At 38.7% G+C, this 9441-nt stretch overlaps 1 non-coding gene across 2 annotated transcripts in view; it reads left to right on the forward strand.

The window, feature by feature from the left end:
• The window catches only part of LOC129564497 (uncharacterized), a 35625-nt gene extending 26726 nt beyond the window's left edge, over positions 1 to 8899 (forward strand). Inside the window, exons 2-3 of one of the 2 annotated variants that reach the window (XR_008687495.2) lie at positions 2830 to 5994; positions 6455 to 8899. This is a non-coding gene — a transcript (uncharacterized LOC129564497). Of the gene's footprint in view, positions 1 to 2829; positions 6126 to 6454 lie in introns of those variants that run through there. The other variant, XR_016036897.1, reaches the window with a different exon arrangement.
• Positions 8900 to 9441: the final 542 nt, after the last annotated feature.

The following is a 9441-nucleotide window of genomic DNA, read 5'->3' on the forward strand; positions in this document are numbered from 1 at the left end:
GTCATTCCCTTCTCCTCCTGCCCTCAGTGTTTCCCAGCATCAGAGTCTTTTCCAGTGAGTTAGCTCTTCACATCAGGTGGCCAGAGTATTGGAGCGTCAGCTTCAGCATCAGTCCTTCCAATGAATATTCAGGGTTGATTTCTTTTAGGATTGACTTGTTGGATCTCCTCGCAGTCCAAGGGGTTCTCAAGAGTCCTCTAAAACCACAGTTCAAAAGGATCAATTCTTCAGCACTCAGCCTTCTTTATGGTCCATCTCCATCCATACATGACTACTGGAAAAACCATAGCTTTGACAATACAGACCTTGTTGGCAAAGTCATGTTTCTGCTTTTTAATACGCTGCTTATGTTTTTCATAGCTTTTCTTCCAAGGAGCAAGCATCTTTTAATTTCATGGCTGCAGTCACCATCTGCAGTGATTTTGGAGCCCAAGAAAATAGTCTGTCTCTGTTTAGATTTCCCATCGATTTGCCATGAAATAAGGGAACCGGATGCCATAATCTTCATTTTTGAATGTTGAGATTTAAGCCAGCTTTTTATTTTCCTCTTTCACCTTCAAGAGGCTCTTTACTTCCTCTTCACTTTCTGCCATTAGGGTGGTGTCATCTGAATATCTGAGGTTATTGATGTTTCTCCCGACAATCTTGATCCCAGCTTGTGCTTCATCCAGCCCAGCATTTTGCATGATGTCCTCTGCATATAAGTTAAATAAGCAGGGTGACAATATACAGCCATGGCGTACTCCTTTCCAAATTTTAAACCAGTCCATTGTTCCATGTCTGGTTCTAACTGTTGCTTCTTGACCTCCATACAGGTTTCTCAGAAGGCAGGTAAGGTGGTCTGGTATTCCCATCTCTTTAAGAATTTTCCATAGTTTGTTGTGATCCACAGAGTCAAAGGCTTTAGCATAGTCAATGATGCATAAGTATATATTTTTATGGAATTCCCTTGCTTTTTCTATGATCCAGTGGATGTTGGCAATTTGATCTCTGGTTCTTCTGCCTTTTCTAAATCCAGCTTGTACTCTGGAAGTTCTCAGTTCATGTACTGCTGAAGTGTAGCATGAAGAATTTTGAGCATTACCTTGTTAACATGTGAAATGAGTGAAGTTATGCCGTAGTTTGAGTATTCTTTGGCATTGCCCTTCTTTGGGGTTGGAATGAAAACTGACCTTTTCCAGTTCTGTGGCCACTGCTGAGTATCCCAAATTTGCTGGCATATTGAGTGTAGCACTTTCATAGCATTATCTTTTAGGATTTGAAATAGCTCAGCTAGAATTACAACACTTCTACTAGCTTTATTCATAGTAAAAGTATCCTAAGTCTTCACACTCCAGGATGTCTGGCTCTAGGTGAGTGATCAAACCATCGTGGTTATCTGGGTTACTAAGACCGTTTTTGTACAGTTCTTCTGTATATTCTTGCTACCTCTTCTTAATATCTTCTGCTTCTTTTAGGTCCATATGGTTTCTGTCCTTTATTGTGCCCATCTTTGCATGAATGTTCCTTTAGTATCTCTAATTTTCTTGAACAGATCTCTAGTCTTTCCCATTCTATTGTTTTCCTCTACTTCTTTGCATTGTTCATTTAAGAAGGCTTTCTTATCTCTCCTTGCTATTCTCTGGAATTCTGCATTCAGATGCGTATATCTTTTCTTTTTGTCTTTGCCTTTCACTTCTTTTTTCAGCTATTTGAAAGGCCTCCTCTGACAACCATTTAGCCTTTTTGCATTTCTTTTTCTTGGGGATGGTTTTGATCACCATCTCCTACACAGTGTTACAAACCTCCATCCATAGTTCTTCAGGTACTCTATCAGATCTAATCCCTTGAATCTGTTTGTCCTTGGACATATGTGTAATCTCTGCTTAAAAACTCCTCTGTCTTAATTCTAACATCTAGATCTCTAGGGGCTGGTTTTCATTGATTACCTTTTTTTCTTCAGTATGGGTCACATTTATCTGTTTCCATATGCTCAGTCATTTGAATTTCTTGGAGGACATGTTGTAGAAAATCTGGATTCCATTGTGTCCCTCGGAAGAGTATTGATTTTTTTGTTTAGCAGGTAGTTAATGTGACAGAACTTAGATTCTATACTCAATTTCCCCTGCAGTAAGTAGCAGCAAAATTTCTATTCTGTTCTTTTAGTTTGAACCGTTGGGAAACTGCCCTGTGAGTGCATGGCCAAGTTTGAGGAACCTGTGGGACATCCAGTCTGAGTACATATGAGTCTGGATTAGTGGAGAGAGAGCTGGGATGGAGATGTATAATGCAGAATCTCTGGTGGCTAAGTGATAGATGAATCTATGGGTGTAGATGATATAACCAGATAATAGAGTAAGAAAACAATTGATAACAAGGCCCAATAGTTAAAGGAAAACCATAAGAAATGAGTCACTTTAGGAGACTAAGAAACAGCCAGAAAAATTCAAGGCACACAAGGAGACGTGGTATACAAAAAACAGGGGAGGAGAATTTCGTGAATGAGTTATTGGTCACTAGATTCCAGTTCAGCAGAAAAAGCAAGCAAAGCAGGTACTGAAAAGCAGGCATTGGATTTAACAACTAAGAGGTCTTCACCTCAGGGATCGCAGTTTCAGTAGCATGGGGCATTGCTACATTGCAGTTTGAGGAGTGTGAGTGTGTGGTAGACTTTATCCCATGTTCCCTGTTAACAGTTCCTCTCAGTAATCATACCCCTGTGTAGTCACCTGGTCTTGAATCTGGTGAGCTCTGTATATAAGTTTAACTGATAGAATGCAAGAAGTGATGCTGCTTGACTTACAATGTTGGGTCATAAGAAACCTTGCCACTTTCACTTTGGTCTTTTAGGGCTATGCGCAATCATTTAAGAAGTTTCATCACTTGTTAGAGAGACCATATGGAGAGATTGTGCGACAACATGGACAAAGCATGAAACTTAGCTGCACCCAGTGTTCCAGAAATCTCTACCAAGGCACCAGCCATAAAGGAAACCATCCTGGCTCCACCAGATCAACTTAGCCACCAGCTGGACATCACTAGGTGACTCCAGAGATGCCATATGGAGTGGGAAAATTGTCCAGTAAGACTTGCTCAAATTTCTCATCCACCCAGTCATGATAGTAATAGAATGCTTATTGTTTTCATTCCTGTGTTTGGGGGTGGCTTATTAAACAGCAGTGTATAACTGGAACATTGGACATTGAATCCCTGATAGCTCAGTTGGTAAAGAATCTGCCTGCAATGCAGGTGATCCTGGTTCGATTCCTGGGTCAGGAAGATCCACTGGAGGAGGGATGGGCTACCCACTCCTGTATTCTTGGGCTTCCCTTGTGGCTCAGCTGGTAAATCCACCTGCAATGGGGGAGATCTGGGTTCTATCCCTGGGTTGGGAAGATTCCCTGGAGAAGGAAATGGCTACCCACTCCAGTATTCTGGCCTGAAGAATTCCATGGACTGTACAGTCCATGGGGTCTCAAAGAGTCAGACATGACTGAGCGACTTTCACTTCACTTCACTTGGGCATTGAAATAATAGAGATTGTAAATGCATGTTATACTTCCAGTAAGCTTGGAAATGGAAAGATCAGATGGCAGCTAGAAGGTCTCATAAGATTGTGGGCAGATTTTTTTTTTAGGTAGTAGAGATTTGAGAATGCTTGCATGTTTTGGTGGAGGGAGCTAGGAGATGGAGAAAGTTGAAGATACAGAAGAGAGGGGAGATGATTGATGTGTGAGATTTTGAGAAGGGCAGGGATGAGATCCAAAACTCAAGTAGAGGAGCTGATGGCATAAGGGTATTTTAGTCTCTAAAATAAGAGATGTCTGCCCTCTTCTGGATGTTTAAAAATGTCAGGCTTTCCTATTACTGGAATTGAGAGAATATATGAATGTTAGTTAGACAGTAATGGATCTCCCAAGCATTGATGACTGTGGCACTTTCTTTGGCTTATTCACTTAACCTGGACCAGGAAGTGACTAGAATTTCCATCCTTAGCTCTATTTTTCCTGTTAACTAAGAGTTTTTTCTTTCTACTGAGAATGTTGTGAGCAGAAATAGGTATTGGGCTTGAGGATGGTAATGAAGATTTAGAAGAGCTGTCTTGAGAAGTGAGAGCAGGAACTGACTAAAATTTTGTGGATTGTGCCTGGTGGATTTCCATGCATTATTGGATTGAAAAGCTCAAAAATGAGAGAGTGCTGATCATTATACCTATGATATTTTCTTTAAGGATACACACACTGCAGCCCGCTAGGCTCCTTTGTCCATTGGATTTTCCAGGCAAGAATACTGGAGTGGATTGCCATGCTCTCCTCCAAGGGATCTTCCCTACCCAGGAATTGAACCTGAATCTCCTGTGTCTCCTGTGTTGGCAGGCACAGTCTTTATCACTGAGCCACCTGGGAAGCCTGATATTTTCTCTCAATTCTTAAAGTCATGGCATAAAGAGAAAAGACTATCCTTGCATGGATTCAGAGCTGATGTCTTAGGTGCAGGTTTGGTGAGAGTATTGGTCAGAGAGGTTAAAATGATTGATTATAAGACATAAAGTAAAAAATAAGGAAATGATAAGCCATACTGGGAGAAAAATGAAGGGATCAAGGAGGTCTTGATAAGGTTGAAGAATTAGTGCAGTGTGAATAAGAGAGAGAATGAGCTGGAGAGACAGAAGTAGACTAAACTGTTTCAAGGATAAAGAATTATAGGTGATCACAAAGTTCAGGGTATGAACATGGAAGAAAGTCATTGGAGACAGACAAGAAAATCAAGAGAATGAAAGGCCAGAGTACTGCATGAGTGAAAACATGGAACTTGAAATTACTTTAGGTAATGGGAAAACTTGAGGGTGGAAAAGAAGACATTAGTTGGGATGCCATATCCCTCAATGAAGGTAAGGGAGTGAACAGAGTTTAGAAGCTGACATAATAAGACTGTGATGTGGTTTACAGAGAAAAATGCATGTATTAGATAAGCTTCCTTCAGGCATGAGTTACGGTGATGTTGGTTGTGAGTTCAGTTTCTTGATTTAACAATAAGGTACATCCAGAAAAGGGAAGAGGAAATTTGCTGACCTATATGTAACACCATCCAGAAATCACTAAAATACTATCTGTTGTGTGCAATGAAACTATGGAAAAGTTTCATAGCTAGCTAAATTTGTGGATTCGTAAGATGGCAACCAAACTTTACAAAGCATAATAAACAACATTGTTTTGAGGCTGAGAGCCAAAGAAATTTAAGATCTTGTTACTGAGATCAGGAAAATGTTAGACTCTTCTCAGTATGATAAAGGAATGTTGCTGCTACTGCTGCTCCTTAGTCACTCCAGTTGTGTCCGACTCTTAGCAACCCCATGGACTGCAGCCTACCAGGCTCCGCCATCCATGAGATTTTCCAGGCAAGAGTACTGGAGTGGGGTGCCATTGCCTTCTCTGATGATAAAGGAATAGTGCATATATAATTCATTATTTTAAGAATTATAAAATGAGATGTCTTTATAAACAGAAACACAAGTGTACCTATGGCTAATTCTTATTCATGATTGACAGTAAACCACAAAACTCTGTAAAGCAATTATCCTTCAGTTTAAATAAATAAAGTGGCAAAAAAAGATTATATATTGATTGGTTGATGAGAATGTGACCAGGGGTTTGCAGGAACGTCACCCTATATGTTCACTAGGAGCAGTGGCTCAGTATTTGCTAGTTCACTGCTCAAGGTAATTTTATTGGACATAACTACCTCATATAATGAGAATTGATGTGTGTGTGTGTTGAAGTATTTTAATGCAAATTTCAGACATCCTAACATTTCCTTTGTAAATATTTCAGTATGTATCTCCAGCACAGTGATTCTCCAAGTGTGGTCTGAGGACCCTGGAGACACCTGACACCTGAAATCCGTTCAAAGTGCCTGGGAACTCCTCCTTTTTCCCACTATATATCTCCATAAGGTTACATTTTCTTCATATATGTCAACCAAAATAAGCACAACCATACCACAGTGATGAAGCAAGTAAGAGAGTCTAGCTGTCTTATATTAAGGCAAACATTACAGAGCTTTTCAAAATAGAAAACATTTCTAAATTATTTTTGTACTTTGGAAAATAGTTATTTTAATAAAATATGTTGTTTATGTTAACATGTAGTGGATTTATTGTTATTTTAATGAATTAATAAATATTTTGTATATTAATAAATTAATAAATGTATTATATTTATTAATATATTAATAAAGATGTATAAATAAATATATTTATAAATATATAAATTATATATTAATCTATATATTAATAGATATTTTCAGTTTTTATTTTGAATATAGTAAATATTAGTAGATTTGTAACCTATATAAGTGAAAGTCTTTAGGATCCAAGAAAATAGTAGTGATCTCTTTTTACTGTGCTCACATTTTAAACTATATTATAATAATCAGAATTTTTAAAAAGAAGCACTCGTGTACTTCCTTTGAACAGGTTTGCAAAACTTGCCAGAAGGAAGAGGAAGTTTTAAACTATTCCAGCTATGTATGAAAAGGAACTAGCACGGAATGATTCTAGTGATTAAAGTTACCAAGGCTACTTTCTGAAACTCTGGAAATCACACAACTTTTAAAAAAAAACCATTTTGTTTTTAAATAATTATGGCCTCACAGGAAGTTGCAAAAGCAGTGCTTAGAGGTCCATGTGCTTGTCATCAGGTTTCCCGAATGATGGTATCTTATGTAACTGTAAAATGTCAAGTCCAGGAAATTGATATTGGTACAGTATTGTTAATTAGATTATAGACCTTATTCAGTTGTCATCACTTTTTATGTACTTTCATTTTTGTGCGTGCATGTAGCTCTATATAGTTTTACCCCATGTATAGATTTGTATAACCACCACCACAGTCAATATATAAAACTGTTCAGTTATCTCAGTTATTCCTCTGGTGGCTCAGATGGTAAAGAATTTGCCTGCAATGTAGGAGACCCGAGTAAGATCTCTGGATCAGGAAGATCCCCTGGAGAAGGGAATGACGACCCACTTCAGCGTGGAGAATTTCATGGCAGAGGAACCTGGCAGGCTACAGTCCATGGGGGTCTCAAAGGGTCAAATAGGACTGAGTGACTAACACTTTCAGTTATCTCAAAAGTGTTCCCTTGTGCTACCCCTTTATATTCTCAGCCCGCAGCTCCATCCTTATAGCCTGGCAACAATTAATCTCTTTTCAGTCTCTATAGTTTGGCATTTATATAAATTGAATCCTATAATATGTAACCTTTGGGGATTGACTTTTTTCACTAAGTGAAATGCCCTGGGAGGTCCATCCTAGTCGCTATATTAATAGTTTGTCCCTTTTTATTGCTGAGTAGTATTCCACTGGATGGATGTACCAGAGTTTATTTATCCAGTCGCTAATTGAAGGGCATTTTGATTGTTTCCTGCTTTTGCTATTATGAATAAAGCTGCTCCGATTATTCATATACAGGATTTTTTGATCTTTTATTTTTAATTGGAGGGTAATTACAATATTTTGATGGTTTCTGCCATACATCAACATGAATCAGCCATAGCTATGTGTATGTCTCCTCCCTCTTTAACCTCTCTCCCACCTCCCTCCCCACCCCACCCCTTTAGGTTGTCACAGAGCACCTGATTTGAGCTCCCTGCATCATACAGCAAAATCCCACTGGCTATCTACTTTACATGTGGTAATATATATGTTTCAATGCTACTTTCTCAAATCATTCCCCTTCTCTCTCCCTCACTGTGTCCAAAAGTTTATTCTCTATGTCTGCATCTCCATTGCTGCCCTGTAGATAGGTTTATCCATACCATATTTCTAGATTTCATATATATGTATTAATACATGATATTTGTCTTTCTCCTCCTTACTTACTTCACTTTGCATAATAGGTTCTAAGTTCATCCACCTCATTAGAACAGACGCAAGTGCATTCTTTTTTATAGCTGAGTGATATTGCATTGTGTATATGCACCACAGCTTCTTCTCATTTCTCTGGGATAGATGCTCAAGAGTTTACTTGTGGGGTCATATGGTAAATGCATGTTTAGTTTTATAAGAAACTGCTAGGATGTTTCCTAGAGCCTTACTATTTTATATTCCTAGAAGTATTGTATAGAAGATCATATTTTCCACAGCTTTGCCACCATTTGGTATTACTATTTTATATTTTACCCATTCTACTGAGTACATAATCGTAGCTTATTGTGGTTTTTATTTGCATTAATCTAATTAGGTAATGATGTTGAACATCTTTTCATGTGCTTCTTTGCCATCCGTATGTCTTCTTTGGTGAGATTCTGTTCATGTATTTTGCTCATTATCATTTGTTTTTTACTGTTGAGTTGTGAGAATTTGTTATATATTCTAGATACCAATTATTTTTTGGATATGAGGTTTGCAGATATTTTCTCCAAATCTGTTGCTTGTCTTTTCATCCTCTTAACAGGCTGTATTACAGCACAAGAATTCTTAATTTTGGTGAAATCCAATTAATAATGTTTTTCCTTTGTTGTTCAGTCACTCAGTCATGTCCAGCTCTTTGTGACCCCATGGACTGCAGCATGCCAGGCTTCCCTGTACTTCACTGTCTCGCAGAGTTTGTTCAAACTCATGTCTGTTGAGTCAGTGATGCATCCAACCATCTTATCCTCTGTTTCCCCCTTCTCCTCCTGCCCTCAATCTTTCCCAGCATCAGGATTCTTTTCCAATGAGTCAGCTCTTTGCATCAGGTGGCCAGTGTTGTAGCTTCAGCTTTAACCTCAGTCCTTCCAATGGAATATTCAGGGTTGAATTCCTTTAGGATTAACTGGTTTGATCTCCAGGGAACTCTCAAGAGTCTTCTCCAGCACTACAGTTCAAAAGCATCAATTCTTCAGTGCTCAGCCTTCTTTATGGTCCAACTCTCAAATCCATACATGACTACTGGAAAAGCTATAGCTTTGCTATTCGGACATTTGTCGGCAGAGTGATGTCTCTGCTTTTTAGAACACTGTCTAGGTTTGTCATAGCTTTTCTTCTGAGGACCAGACATCTTTTAATTTCATGGCTGCAGTCACCATTGGCAGTGATTTTGGAGCCCAAGAAAATAAAATCTGCTACTGTTTCCATTTTTTCCCTATCTGTTTGCCATGAAGTGATGGGACCAGATGCCATGATCTTAGTTTTTTGAATATTGACTTTTAAGCCAGCTTTTTCACTCTCCTCTGTGACCTTCACCAGGAGGCTCTTTAGTTCCTCTTTGCTTTGTGCCATTAAAGTGGTATCATCTGCATATCTGAGGTTATTGATGTTTCTCCTGGCAATCTTGATTCAAGCTTGTGCTTTGTCCAGCCTGGCATTTTGCATGATACACTCTGCATATAAGTTAAATAAGCAGGATGACAGGATACAGCCTTGATGTACTCAAGTCTATTTTTCCATGTCCAGTTCTAACTGTTGCTTCTTGACCTGC

This window comes from Moschus berezovskii, chromosome X (genome assembly GCF_049115385.1).
Source record: "Moschus berezovskii isolate FMDL1 chromosome X, NW_MosBer_1.0, whole genome shotgun sequence".
NCBI classification, from domain to species: Eukaryota; Metazoa; Chordata; class Mammalia; order Artiodactyla; family Moschidae; genus Moschus; species Moschus berezovskii.